The following is a 15,354-nucleotide window of genomic DNA, read 5'->3' on the forward strand; positions in this document are numbered from 1 at the left end:
TCTCTCACAAATTGGTTTTTTACCTCATTAATTATTCAGAATTTTCAGAAATTTATAGCAAAAGTTTCATTTTTTGATGCTTATTTATTAACTTTTGATGCATGGCTTCGAAAAATAAGCATCAAAATTAGGTATCAAATTCTATGTCTTGTGTTATTCCCATTTCTCGTTCACAAAATAACAAGAACAACAATGCAGTTTAACTATGCTTGAGAGAGTTTTTTTTCTTCTAACTTTTATGAAACTTTAAAAATAAGGAACATCAAAATATACCATTGAATTATAAAAGTGAAAATTAATCTGTTTTAAAATATTTGAACTTAACTGATTAAACAAATGCAAAGTAGTAATTAGCTCAGCCACATCGATTGAAATTAATTACTGATCTAGTAAATAAAATTAATTTAATTTCCATATCATCTTTTATTCGAAAAAAGCTGACACTATCTTTCAAAATTACCCAAAAGCAATCTTTTTCACCCGAAAAAATAGTGGTTTTTTTTTTATTTAGTTTCTTCCTCAATTTTAAAAAGACTCGATTTTTTAAATCTCTACACTTGATGAATTTCTCGCGGTAATTTTTCCTTTTAGCAAATTCTGTTGTCAATTTGGAGACGTGATTTTTTTCTTAGCGAAAATGTCGAGATGGCTCATCATTTTTTACATTATATATTTTTAAATAACTTTAACGAGTAACTAAACTTCAAATTAAAATTCTATTAAAGTAAACTTTGTCTGAAATTAAACAAGCGCAGTGTTATTTTAATTTTATACAAAGTTTAGTTTGCTTTGAAAGCTTCTTTTTAACTCGCTTGTAACTCGATAATTATTGATGCCTCGGTATTTTTACTAACAAGAAAAATAATCTCCAAATGAGTCTCAATGAATCTACTATTTAAAAGACATCCGGTGATTTTGCTCCCCCTATGATTGTTTCGCCGATCACTTGACACTTTCGTGGATGCCCTCCACCTCTTTTATTTGTTCTTTGCTACTTTTCTATTCGGGACACTAACTTGCGACAAAACAATTAATTCGATTATGTACGCACTGATCGTTCGATACTTTATATAACACTTTCGACATATTAATCGCACACACGATGTACGTTTTATTTTATATTACGATGAGAATTAGAGAGAGAGAGAGAGAGAGAGAGAGAACACGGAAAAAAAATTGCGATTTGCTTGGCATTGCTTGGCAAAATTGCGCGATGTTTACAAATTTATTATCTATGTTGTTAACGAGTAGTATACGTGTACGGATTTTATGACATTTTTATCTCTTCATACAATACAAGTGAAAAGATATAAGTTCAAATTAAAGATAGATGTTCTCGGATAATGTCGTATTATCTTTTGGAATACCTTCGCGAAAGGTATTTATATATTTTTCAGCAATTATCTTTTTTATTATTAATATTTTAATATTATTATAAAAGCAAGACTAGTCGAACATCAAGGATCAATCGCAAAATTTGACATCAGAAGATAAACTCGGCTTTTCTTGAATTTTTCCGAAATAGGAAAATATTTTTAGTTTTTTTTTTTTTTTTTGCCGAGAACGTGACGTGATCTGATAGACAAAATTTTAAAATTTTTTATCGTCGTGACGTTTCATCTTTGATTTTCCGGTGTTTTCATTCATCGGTCATGACGCGGACGAACGGGTCGTTGTTAAAATTCAGCGAAAGCTTCCCATTTCTTTATGCCACGATATGCGTATATACAGAGTGTGCCGCGTGTGATCTTAATTTTAACCATGGAATGTGGATGCATCGGCAATTTTTTTTTTTTTTTTGAACAACGAACAAATTTAATTATTTTTTGTGGAATTAACATATTTTACACACACATTTTCAGAATTTCGATATAATCGATAAAACTCTGACTCTTTCTCAAAGAATTCTACAAGTATGAAACAAAACTTAATTGAGATATGCTATATATTATTTCCCATAAAAAAATATCATATTATTTGAAGTTAATAATCGAGGAGGGAATATTTTTGTAACTTCCTGTATATAAATTAATAAAATTAATAGCGGAGAGTAATAAAATATATAGACTGAACTATAGGAATTGATAAAAACTACTCCGATCTGTTTTTTCCATTTTTTTTGTTGTAAAAACAATTTTTCACATAAAAATCTTTTATTGTTATTTATATCATATATATTTTTATATAAAATTAGATCTGCTTTTTTGTACTTGTAACAATATTTTATTTAGCAATATTTGATATCCGTACGACAGGATTTTTAAATTTTAGATATACTATTTTGCAAAATTTATTTATTTTTTTTCTGTTTTTTTCATTTATTATTTCTCAATTACTTACAGAACGTTATATAAACATTACACACGTGCGACATGAAATTCTTACACCTCTCGTAAATGCTCTAGTGCGTCTTTCATGAAATATCTTTAATTTAAAATCGACAAGTCGGATTTTCCCTCGGTTTCTCCTTGCAAATGTCAGAGATGTGGTAGAACGTAAGGAATCATCCTCGTACTCGTGATTACCATATTCGGGATGAGTACCGTTTAATAATCTCGAACCGAATGCCCATATTGCCTTTGTCCGTTCGACGCTTATCGTCGTCCTAATGCCGGCGATCATCATCTCGATGTCCTCCGGATCGTCGAAGCAATTCGGCACGATCTTGGGCTTAACATTAATATGGCTAGTCAGTAATATTGTGCGATCGCGGTTCTCCAATTTCAACAACGTCGGGATTATTATACAGCCATAGCTATCAATGTATTTCCTCCGCGTTTCTGACAGCACTATAGTATTGAGATTCATCAGCGTTTAATAAGATTTCCTTGAAATGCACCGTCGACGAACGGTAGCTCGATCGTCCGATAGTCCATTACGTTTTCCCGGATGCTTAGTATCAAGCTGAGAGCCTTAAAAACGTTCGGCATCGTCAATAATTTCGATCGCTTTATTATATGTATACAGATAAGCGGAATGAAAATTATATAAATAAATAATTAATAAATAAATCAATAATTTCAAGAGCGTAATTTTAGTTTTATGATTAAAGTCGCATTCTTTCCATGCGAAGTTTATTTAAACTTTGAAAAAAAAAAAAAAAAAAAAAAAAAAATTAGAGGAAATTGTGTGAATTCGTTAAAAAGATGTGCGATAGAATTTTTGTTTTTACTAGGTAATTTTATACGGTTAAAAGTTTATTAATTATTCAAGTCTCATCGCTCGTATAGTGTACTTGCAAAAAAAAAAAAAAAAAAACCTCGAAACTACATATATTTTTATGTCGACTTGGACAAATATTATGAATATAAAAATGTGCGAAAGAATATGAAAATTAAAAAAAAATACGATTAAAAGAAGTTGGACTTTTCGCTACGAGTCGAAAGGGAGGGTCGTCTTTATATCGGCCAAAGACGGTACGTTTAAAGGATCGTCTGGTACTTCCGGAACATCCTGTATAAGTGCTTTTACACTTTTCAGCTTTATCCGTTTTATATGAATACTTTTAGCCCTTCGCATATATCTGCGACATGCAAACAGCTTTTAGGAAGGTAGCGCCTCGCGCGTGGCTCTTATCGGCGCGATATTCCACGCTCTTGCAGCGTTTTTTTTTTTTTTTTTTTTTTTTTTTTTTTTTTTTTTTTTTAAGGGGTGTAAATCTCGCGCTTTACACGGCATGCATAGCATACAAAAATGGATGAAATGACAACATGCGAGCGGAACACATTTTCTTTCAATTACGCTCTTAATATTTTTACAGGAATTTTTTCGTCGAATATAATATATTTTTTGTTAGGAAATTTTCATTTTAAAAAAACCATTTGTTTTTGATTATATATTCAATTGATTATATGTATATGACAGTAAATGATAAAACGTGTCAAATATGTATTTTAATATCGATCATTAGTAGAGAAATATTAAGAATATAATTTAATGCTTATTAATAATATATATGTCGCGTGCCATATTTAATACTATATAAAAATCTTACAATAAAAAATTTATCGATTATTATATTATTATATTATTTATCGAATTTAATGTCGAGAAAGTACCTTCAACGAAAAATGATGCACGTATAAGAATATCTTGGTTTTATCCAATTAAAAAAATTAAATGATTAAAACTTAATATTGACAGAAAAGTGCACTCTCAGTAAAAGATATTAATAGAAAAATTATTTAATTATAATTAATTTCAAAATTTCGATTATTAAGAGGAGAAGCAGGGAGAGTCAAAAATGAAGAACTTGAGACAAAGGATAAATGTATCTCGATATTTTCGCTGAGGAAAGAAATGACCTCAAATTGGTCAAAGAATCCGTGAGATGAAAAGTGCCTCGCTACGCGGTCCGGGATACCGTATATAAAGGAGAGTTATTAACTCTTAGGGAGAGGAGAGTGGAAAGAGAGAGAGAAGGAGAGAGTAGCTGTATTCGCTTTGCTGTACGCATTTCGCTAGCGTAGAGAATTTAATAAGCCGCTTGCTTCCTGCTTCTATTGCATCCATCACGACGGAATGCATTCGATCCTCGAAACAGCACTTTCTGGTAAGCCGTGGCGCATAAACGATCTACTGCAATATTATCCGCTTATAAAGGAGGGATTATAATACGACAACGAAACTGATGTTTTGCGAGCGTATAATAAGTTTTATATATAATATATATATAATTTTATTATTATTTATTTATTTATTTTGGATGAATAAAGAAATAGGAACGCCTCTCTTTATTTTTCGTATATTTCACGTATTATAAAAAAAGTTTTGATCGATTTAAAAAATACTAATTATTTTTCTATTTATTAATTATTTAAATAGGATAGATATTTGTAAAAACTGTTACCATATGTATATTCGTTTTTATAGTAATAGGAATTTTTATCTCAATTATATTAAAGGAGATCAATTTGTGCATACACGCGTACATACAAACAGGTCGTTAAAAAAAAAAAAAAAAAAAAAAAAAAAAAAAAAAAAAAAAAAATTTGATTGTTACAAAAACGGTGCTTTTCTTCAAGCTAATAAATTCTACCAATTTTACGCGTTCTTTTACATAGCTCTCTCATAAAATTTATGTTTGCATTCATATTTATTTCATCCTAATGATCCCCCATTTCAAAGGGATGAAGGAGTTTCGTTTCCAGCAAATGCGTTTAAACGCATTTGCTGGAAACGAAACACAGGGCGCTTTCCCATATTAATTGCCTGTTAAAAAATGACTACCGTACAAGAGAAATGTATCTTTAATGCGTATCTGGCCGTGTCATTCTACGAAGTTCGTGAAATTTTGTAATTTATCGCGATATTTTATATCATTGAATTCACATAGCGGTCAAGAAATATAAAATAATATAACATTTAAAAAAGATCTCTCTCGCATACATAGAAGTAATACAGCAAGCGTAATTATTGAACACATTACGTAGAAGATGGACTTCGTTGCTTTATTTCGTACAACAAATATTATATTAATGATCGATCGACAAAGCACCTTCTTCCCCCCCCCCCCCTTCTCGCCTCTTTCCCTACCTTTTCGCTCTCCTGTTCGTCTTGTCTCTAACAAAGTCATTTATTCTCCGACACAACGCGTTATTCGCGTTATACTAATTATTTCGACATTGTTTACAATCGAAGAATACCACAATGCGCAATGTGTGTTAATTAGCAGGATTTGATCGGGTCTGATCAAACAGACCTTGTTGTTTGCGATCGAAACGTAATGACGCACCCGCGAAACCGTGTTTCAAAACCCGATACTCTTTTTGCGTAAGACCCAGTATCAATTTCCGCTTGTTGACGCAAATAAATTTATCTATCACGGTGATCGGAAAATTGTACGATATTGTACCGATATCATAAAAAAATGTTTCGAGAAACATGTGAGAAATAATTTAAAAAATGTCTCATTCAGTATTTTATTGAGTCTAGAATTTTACGGATTATACGTGACGTGTCTTGTTTAAGGTCGACTCCACTCATTTCGAATATAGTATATGAAAAATGTACCGAGTAAAACGAGAAGGAAATCGTAAGTTTTGTTAATAGAATAAAATAATTTGATATTTCTTGCGTATCAAAAATCGCACTCGCGATTCGCATCTAAGGTGCAAATTTAAAAACACACGTGTTAAACTGTTCGTTCGACGTTCCTTGTATTGTACATTCGTATCGTCTTATGGTTTATGGTTTATCGATTTATCACGAGGACAATTCCGCGCGCGTCCTTTCAATATATATATTGATTATACGGTTAAGAGTAGTTAGCGTTAATTGAACGGAGAGAGAGAGAGAGAGAGAGAGGAGTGTGGAGTCATCCCAGTTATCGAGTCTGAACGAACGATCGTTTAACGGCCAATTAAATCTCTCACCAGGTTCTGCCAACGGGATCACTGTTGTTTGCTGTTGTCTCGCATTTACCAACTATTCCACAACCCTATCCAGGACCAGCGGTCAATTTGGGCGAAGTCGGGTGAGTGTGACTTAAAAGTTAAAAGGATAAGCGAATTAGTAGTGGCATGTGTGAGAGAACATTTTATAACAATATACTATTTATCTTCTTTATCTTAATAAGCTTCTTCTTTTTCTCGAGAAAAAACATTTTTTTTTTTTCACTCTTTGGCTTATTTTTTTATTATACTTTTTGAAGAATTTAAGATTAAAATAAGAGAATTTTATAATGAGAGAAGATAACTTTATATGATCCAACTAGATATTACGAATGATAAAATCATATTACGTCATGAAGGGTGATATATCCGTATTTCCTTTGAGAAAGTTGCGATAAAATATTTGACGCGCGGAATAAAGTTTTCATTTGAAAAATTGACCATCTATTTTGAACTAAAACATTTTGGGAAAGCACATTTTCCTTTATTGTCGTGTCGTATATATAAACTCTGGGTTGTTACTCGCGCTAATCGCGTCTAGTCACCGAGTCTTTTGAAACTGTCAAGGAAGAAAATCCTCCGAACGTATTTTCATCAAAAGCGCTCGTTTCCGATGAAATCCCCGCGTTTTCTTCACCTCGCTTCAGAATGTAGCCCGAGTTTCATCCGGCATACAAAAGCATCTTCCTCTCTTATCTCTTATACTTTCTCGTTCCCTATTCTATCGGGATGCCTCCTTTTGTCGTTGCTCGCGCGCTCAAGTCCCAAACTCCACCCTCTCGGCCCTCTCTTGTTCCTCTTCCGCTTCCTTTATCGTCGCGATATAAATCGATTCGATTTTACGATTGGAATATATGAGGACGTGTGATGTGAATTTCGCGAGCCTGTGACAATTCGCGCCGAGCAATCGCGAAAGGCTTCAATCTCCAATATACTCCATGCACCTGTTGAGCTCATTAACAAAACGAATTTACGTCTATTCGTCAACCGTAAATTTTTCCGCTGTAAATCTTTACCGGATAGACGTACTGCGAAAAATGGAAATTGCGACGAGGATTTCCTCTCGTTGTATTCGTCGAGGGAAAGATCGTCAATCGGGGATTACGCGGCGTGAAAAATCGAAAAATAATCCGATATGTGTCTATGAGAAAGAATAGACGAATAAATAGGTGAAAAAGAAGATGATATTCGGTTAAAGCGGAAAAATATCTCGTTACAGACCCGATGGTCTTCTTCGCTCTTCGGGATCTGATTAATTCGCGATGCGTTAAAACTCTATACGAGAGCGCTTGTTTCGAGCAAAATATCGCGTTGTAGCACGCGAGACCGCGTGAATCCGTTGAAATATGCAACGCGCAACGACGCGTGAGACGAGTATTCGCGTTTTGATCAACCGGAAATTAGAATTTTAATTTCCGTGACGCGCGACGCCGATATATATACCCCTCGTCGTGTCACAAATCGATCGTGCTTCTCTTAAACTATGGATTTCTCGAAAGAGAGGGGGAACTATAGAGAGAGATATATCAGTATATGTATGTGCGAAAGAGAGAGAGAGAGAGAGGGGAAGTTACATATTTATTAAATAATAAACTTTTCTAATGTAAAATATATATTCGTACAGGACATTCGCGCAATTATAAATTTTGTTAACTTGTTACAATATTATAACAAAATATTATTGGTATTTTGAATATGATATTGAGTAGAGAATTGCCGAGGGAAGATCGATTTCGTAAATTGACGTCATTATATATGATAAAAATATTGCCTCGATAATCTCGCGATGCACCACGTCATTTATTCACCACGTCAAATTATGAGCGAGGGATGAAAACTCATTTTAAGGGCGCGATCGATGTGACCCGGGGTGGAGCGTAAGAACCGATGTCGAAATCGAGTCCGACGTTTCCACCGACTCGTGCAAATCAATGACTGAATTATTCATCGACGACTGGTGCCGTTGCCCTTCTTAAAACGTCATTCGTGCCTTTGTTTTATCTTTCGTTTGATGGCACGGCAGATCGATAAGCCGATACAAACTTGCCCATCGATTGGTTTATGTTTATGTAATACACGAAATATGATAGCCATCGCTGTGACGTGTCACTTAATATGTATAAAGGATTCGCAAGGCGCAAAAAAATTTTCGATATCTTTGGTATAAATTAATTTTATACTTTTAATCGATACTTTGCAAAACTCACGTGGCTCGATGGAATAACCGAACGAAATATAAAATGACATCGATTTGAAAAAAAAGGCTAAAAGACAATTCAAACGCGACTGTCGAGTACTGTCGATAACAAAGTGATAACGTTAGAGATCGAGAAACGACGGAAATCCCTATTTATAGCTCATCATTCTGAGATGCGCCGGATATCCCTGGCAAGAGTCACGCCAAGTGTCAACGCGGTTGATCTTCGGCGATGGATGCAAAATCGATAGCCGTCTGCATCCCGTTGCATTGTATGGCAAAAACAAGACAGTTCCTTCACGAGATCAACGCGAATCTCTACGTTGCGTTAGTTCGGGAACGACTTCCCAATGGGAAAGAAAATGGGGAATGAATTATTTTGTGGCACACCAAAGGGAAGGGAAATTAAAAAAATCAGAATTAATAAATTAAAACTTGAAATTTAAAAATTTACTTCTCTAATTATTTTTGTTCAAGGGAGTGTACTAAAGGCGCGTTTTTATTTTGTATCGGACAAAAAAAAAAGACAATCGTGCATAATTACATAGATATAATTGGATGCCAAATGGAAAATCTCGAATGATTTGATAAATTAAATTGTCGTACTTTTCGATATATTCCCTCTTGCTTGCTGCCCTCTCTTCGTGTTCCTTCGCGACATAAAAGCAACGCTAAATTGAACATGCTCGATAACTCGGCATAATTAAAACGCAGCTTAAGCCGATTTCCGTTTGCAGCATCCAATATATACTCTTATCGGTTTTTTTCTTTCTCCTACTTTGTTTGAAAGGAAAATGAACTGAGTGGAAAACGATTCTCGCTAAAGACGAGCAAATGTAACGTTGACAGTCATTACGTTTAAATTCACGCTCGATTACACGCAAATGCGCGTTAAAGATAGAACGATTAAGAGATTTCGCGATGCATTTTCGTATCTTCTCGATCCTCGAATCTCCTTTTCTAGGCATTAAACGAGAAAAAAAAACATTAAACAGACTACATCGATCATCTAATGATCACAGATCGATCTTTAAAATCAATTTTTTCTCGGCGAAAGTCCAATTACAGCTCTACCATTCATGTCAGTTTTTTTTTCTTTTTTTTTTTTACAAGTCACTAGAAAATCGCTATCGTCCAAAATGGGTCACTGTAGACTCTCTTTTTTTTTTTAATTGACATAAAATTTGTAAAACATAAGAGTTCCATTCACATTTTTGTTGTCTCGTCTGATAACAATTTTTCTTCGCTTGGATATTTAGAAAAAATATACCATTTATTTTCTAATAATATTTTAGTATTTTTCATTAATTTATTATATGTTAATTTTGTGCTTAAATAGCCTTAATTATTTTTAAAAATTTGATACACAATGTTATATTTTCGGTTACTATTTTAATACCTAAAGATTACTTTTTGTCACTTTTTTATCAAAAAGCAGTCATTATTTCACTTTTTTCGGTCCCATGATTGAATGGCAGCGCTGCCGTTGTACAACGAGATGATAAAAACATGATTTTAAAAATGGTCTAGCTTTTTCAGTTAATTGCGAAACGAGAAGTACAATATAATATTGGTTGACACAGACAAGTTGTTTTCACGAGTAATTGGATTCTTTCAACGAGCAGATTCTTTGAAATAATTCATTCCTTAACGAAAAGGTCGAGGATGTTATACTTACGTGATATCCCCTCCGGATGGTCCGTAAATTGGGATTACAAAGATCAAGCCTCGGGTATTGTGTGTTATATGGGTATTGTAACTCCCCGCGAATATCTCGGGATGTTAATCCCGAAATCCGCGAAACGATATTATCTCTCTCGTGATTTAACAATAGCTTAGCGTATACATACTCAGATTATGCCATAAATATACGTTTGTCTTTATAAGTTGTGCTAAATTACTTGATAAATTTATTTACATGTCGGAAATTTCAATAAATTAAAGTCGCGTAAAAGTTTCGAGGAGAGATCGCATATATAAATTTATAATGAAATATCTTTTAACGTGTTGCTTGCATCGAGTATTTTAAAAGTTTTAAAAGACTTCGAAGAAGATTTTTAGCGAACCGATATTTGATTGCGAAGTCGACAACGAGTAACGACGCAAAGTATCTGAATATTATCAGCTGCGCGCAGCCCCGATTGCCTCTCATCCCCCTTTTCCGTCCCCGAACAGCCACAGATCCCTGGCTATTTCGCGATAGCATCGATTTCCCATTTCTTTCGCTTCGCTTCTGGAAAAAGGAATCCCGCTATTATTGCATAATCATCATAATGTCGTTTGCATCAATATAAACGTGATCAATATTTATCGTTGCAGCAGGGGTACATCGGGTATTTCAGATTTTTTGCACATTCTCTTTGCACATTTTTATCCACAAGAATTAAATCTGTAGATTTTCTCCCTGGGAGTAGAAATATTTTCTCTGTCTTATAATACAATCAGATTTTTTTCAAAAATATTTTTCTAATTAATATTATCTTTTTAATGTTTAAAAATAAATTTATTTAATTAATCTATTGAGGAAAAATTAAATCAATTTTATAATGAGGTGTAATAATAATAATAATAATATCAATAAACGAATTAATAATATCCTTACGCAGCTATTACGCGGTCGGATTGAAATTTTATTAAAATAAAATAATTACGAATACCGCGAGACCGATAAATATCGTTATGATTGACGAGATGTTCCATTACCATAGCTGTTTATCGGTTTCAATATTTCGTTCCGAAAGAAAAGCAAATATATGGAAGCTCCATTTGAGAAGAACGCGAGGTATATTACGCGCATATTTTTCATTTCTATCGGCTTTTTTGCGTACTTTTTTTTTTTTTTTTTTTTAAAGCCGATTTTACAAAGGTGCTCTGGCGCTTCGAACACAGCTGGCTTCGGACGCGAACGGTCTCTCTAATTACTTCGCTCTCTTTCCGACGATATTCTGTTTATTCCAGAAGGTCTGTCTACCGCATAAAAGCGTTCGCGAGCGACAACAAAAAGGGACGATGCAAATATACAAATACGCGATTGGTATGGAACGGATATTTCTCGCTCGCGGTATTGAAAAATTGAGTGCTCCCGCGCAAAGCTTGGAAAGGTGGATCATTCTTTTGTTCCCTTCTCTCCCTTCAACGAGGATTTGGTGGTCTATACATTTTCTATATATTTTTGATAGTTCTATTCTCCGGGTCGAAAAGTGGCGTGGAAAATATTGACCGCACTCGCGCGGAAATATAATCTCGCGTGAAATACACGATAGTATATCGTTCGAATAAATTTAACGTACGAAAATCTTTTATCGTCTCTCGTCCAAGTTTCGTTAGGATAGAATTTACGTTGCATTATATAATTGACTTACAATGAGGGGGGGGGGGGGAAGTTTATGTATATTTTTAGAATATTATCTTTTAAGAATTTAGAGAGACTTTCGATGCAAGAGAAAAATCAAAAAGTGTATAATTAGTTTTTATACTATTTGCATTTCGTATACAAAGCTCGCCCGTCTCTTTTTTGATGGCGCAATTTAAATTCAATTTTCTCTTTTCGATCGGAAAAAGATGGAAACTGATGTTGCGGCGACAAGGTACTCTCGCTTCGAGCCGAATATATGTTAAATACACGGCAAAAATTTAATTTCGGTGTATCGCTTTATGCAACGCTTACGCAATATTTGTACACCACGGTTTTTCTTCCGCGTTTCCTCGGCATTATGAAGACGCACGGTTACGTATTTTATCGCTCGCTTCTCGCCGAATGTAAGTTACATGGCGATGTCGGAGAAAAACGAAAGCAAAAAGACCAAAAGCTTTCCGAAGAATACCGTATTTCTGTGCGTGATGCGCGACAGTAGGAGGAATTTACGATCGTAAAATGTAAAATCATCGCATCCCACGGGCATTCTAGACGAAATACAAATCAACTCGTCGAAAACAAGCACATCCTTGCGAAGTTATTTGGTTATATCCGCTAGAGAAAATAACTCGAAGATTGAATTTGCGCGAAAGAAGATCTTACAAGATTTGGGATAATGGAGGAAAAATGTGATATGAGAAAATATTATATTTGACGACATTATTTAAAATATTATTTAATTTTATCTTCAGATTATTCTTTTATTTCTTTTCATTATTTGTAATCGTTAAACAAAATTATCGGATAAAAATGTGATATAAAGGTCATTGATAACGATAATAATAAATATTGGACGAGCGCGCATTGTCATGATTTCAGATGAGATGAAATATCTGACGTTCTGTAAATATTTATTCACCAAACTGCGCGTCTCGCAAGCATGGGAAAGTTATTGTAGTTTCGGAGTTATAGCTTGTGTGCGAGAGTCTCCAGATCGATACAGGGGGATTAAATCTAACCCCTTTCTCAGCTGCTTTGGCTTCGGAGCATTCTCGGATCCAAGTATCGAGGGCCCCGTTGGTCATTTCCGCCTCTCGTCGTCGCAATCCATGCACGTTTCTAATATCCTGAAGCGTCGAAAAGTGATGTGAGATTATTTTTTCATAAATATTTTTGTTTCTCTTATCGTGATCTTTAGCAAGAGTACGGAAAGTCCCGTAATTGACTTGAAATTGAAGAATTTTTCCTGCCCCATCTTTGTTTTTCACTCTTGTTACTCGACGCTCGCTTTTAATCAATTGCGAAGAGAACTTTGTAAACATAAAGCTTGGGATATTAGTGTTTGTCGTGAAATCACCTGCGAATAAACGACGTTATTTTTTGCGAAATATCGATTTTCGTCGGGGAAAAGAATAACGAGGCATCGATAACTTTTGAAATACAAACCGAAAAGAATGAAGGCAAATTTAGCGAATTTTGTGGATTAAATCTCGCAGTTAAAAAAAAAAAAACATTATTTGCAGAATTTTAACGAAATACTGTGAGATAATAATTAATTTGATTTTTTTCCATCTTAATCTACACACATACAATCTCATATAAACACGCATGCACGCAAATAATTTTTTTTTTTTATTATTATTATATTTTATCCGTAGTTTTTCGAAATAATATTTTGGCTGTAAATTATCGATGATTCAAGAAACACCGCTTGTCGATTATGCTAATTAAAATTAATTAAATTTCATTTAATTTAAGGATATATTATTGTCGTAATATTCTAACATTTGTCGAGAAATTATGCTTATTCCGAATAGGACGAAACGGACGATAGATTGCAATACATACATATATACTATATATATATATATATATATATATATATATATATATATATATATATTTATATGTATAACATATATATACATATATAAATGATTTATTTAAAAAGTCGTTTAAAAAATTGTTATGGACCATTGCTCGCGGAAATTCAATATAAATTCAAAACGATCGTCATTCAAACAATGGATCAGTTATAAAAAAAAAAGAAAAAAAAATAATGTTTAGTACGTGATTGACAAATTGGTTGAATTGGACAGTTTTTCATATGAAACGATGGTCATATTTCTCTCTCTCTCTTTCTCTCTCTCTCTCTCTCTCTCTCTCTCTCTCTCTATATATATATATATATATATATATATATATATATATATATATATATATATATATATATATATAGGTATATATATAACGTGCTTAGTTTCCTCGACTGATAGAAATTGGGAAATGTTTTTATGTGGGAGTTATTTCTTCTTCGAAAGCGTATCACGATTTCTCCGATGAAGCTTTCTATCATATCCATATTTTTCTTCAGATTAATCTTTTTCTTTAATTTAAGCTGGAGAACTAGATATTTATTTAACATTAATATTTTACTAACGCGATAATTCAATATCTGTTTTTTTTTTTTTTTTTTTTTTTTTTTTTTTTTTTTTTTTTTTTCGAACACCTCGTTGGTAGAAATCCATCGCGAATTCTGTCAGGAATAATAGATGGAGACTGAGATGATATTCAACGAGATGGGATCTTTCCGTTTAGATGCGAAGGAAAATCGATCGTTTGTTGTTACGTTTGTGGTGGAATCGCGTGGGTAAACTTCATTAGGACGCTTCTCGATACGAGATACTTCAGCGGATAATAATTCCTCAGTAGAGACTCGCCTTAAATTATGATGTATACTGGAGAAAAATTGTCAGATCGTACACGCGAATCGAGCGAAGCGTCCACGATTATGAGCCAAGATTATCGTCGAATTTATCGAATTGGGATATGATTTATCGATTATGACAAAATGTAAAAAATTCGCAACGCAATACATTATCATATTACCGGAGCGTTTCGCATAAATGCATGCGCAAAAGTATTGTTATTCAAAATTCCTTTCGCGTTTACATCCTAAAAAATGATTAAATCCATTTTAGACCGGCTATATAATTCACGACGGAGCGAGTTTTATTTAAATCTATGCACATGTATGTATAATAGAAAAACATTCGCAGAATCAGAATGCATATGTATATAGAATGCGTACATCATAATAAATCCGAATACACCCGGCATCATAAATAAAATCGTAAATGGGATTCTGTTTTAAATTCTTTCGCGAATTATGGATCGTGTTATAAAGCGAGGGCTTTAGCATAATCAATAATCTAACCGATCCGATTATTCGAAGCGTGTGTTTCTCTCTCTCTCTCTATCTCTTTTTTTCGACATTATTTTTTTCCGATAAAAACACAAAGAAGTTCTCTCTTGCACGTGGCCAAAAGATTAAAGGTCAGTAGCACACACACTGTTAATACTTTACGCGCAATTAAGTGGCTATTAAGTGGGCGGTACAGCTTGACCCA

General features: G+C 33.6%; 1 protein-coding gene across 4 annotated transcripts in view; it reads left to right on the plus strand.

The window, feature by feature from the left end:
* Positions 1–15,354, plus strand: part of Tpst (tyrosylprotein sulfotransferase) — a 92,617-nt gene that overhangs the window by 63,619 nt on the left and 13,644 nt on the right. For 3 of the 4 annotated variants that reach the window (XM_070313189.1, XM_070313191.1, XM_070313192.1), the window contains one exon: positions 6,378–6,475. The exons of the other annotated variant lie outside the window; for it this stretch is intronic. The gene's annotated coding sequence lies outside the window, so the exon portion shown is untranslated. The remainder of the gene's footprint in view (positions 1–6,377; positions 6,476–15,354) is intronic. 4 annotated transcript variants of the gene reach the window in all.

Source organism: Polyergus mexicanus, unplaced genomic scaffold (assembly GCF_030449975.1).
Source record: "Polyergus mexicanus isolate NDT 795.1 unplaced genomic scaffold, iyPolMexi1.0 SCAF_23, whole genome shotgun sequence".
Lineage (NCBI taxonomy): Eukaryota > Metazoa > Arthropoda > Insecta > Hymenoptera > Formicidae > Polyergus > Polyergus mexicanus.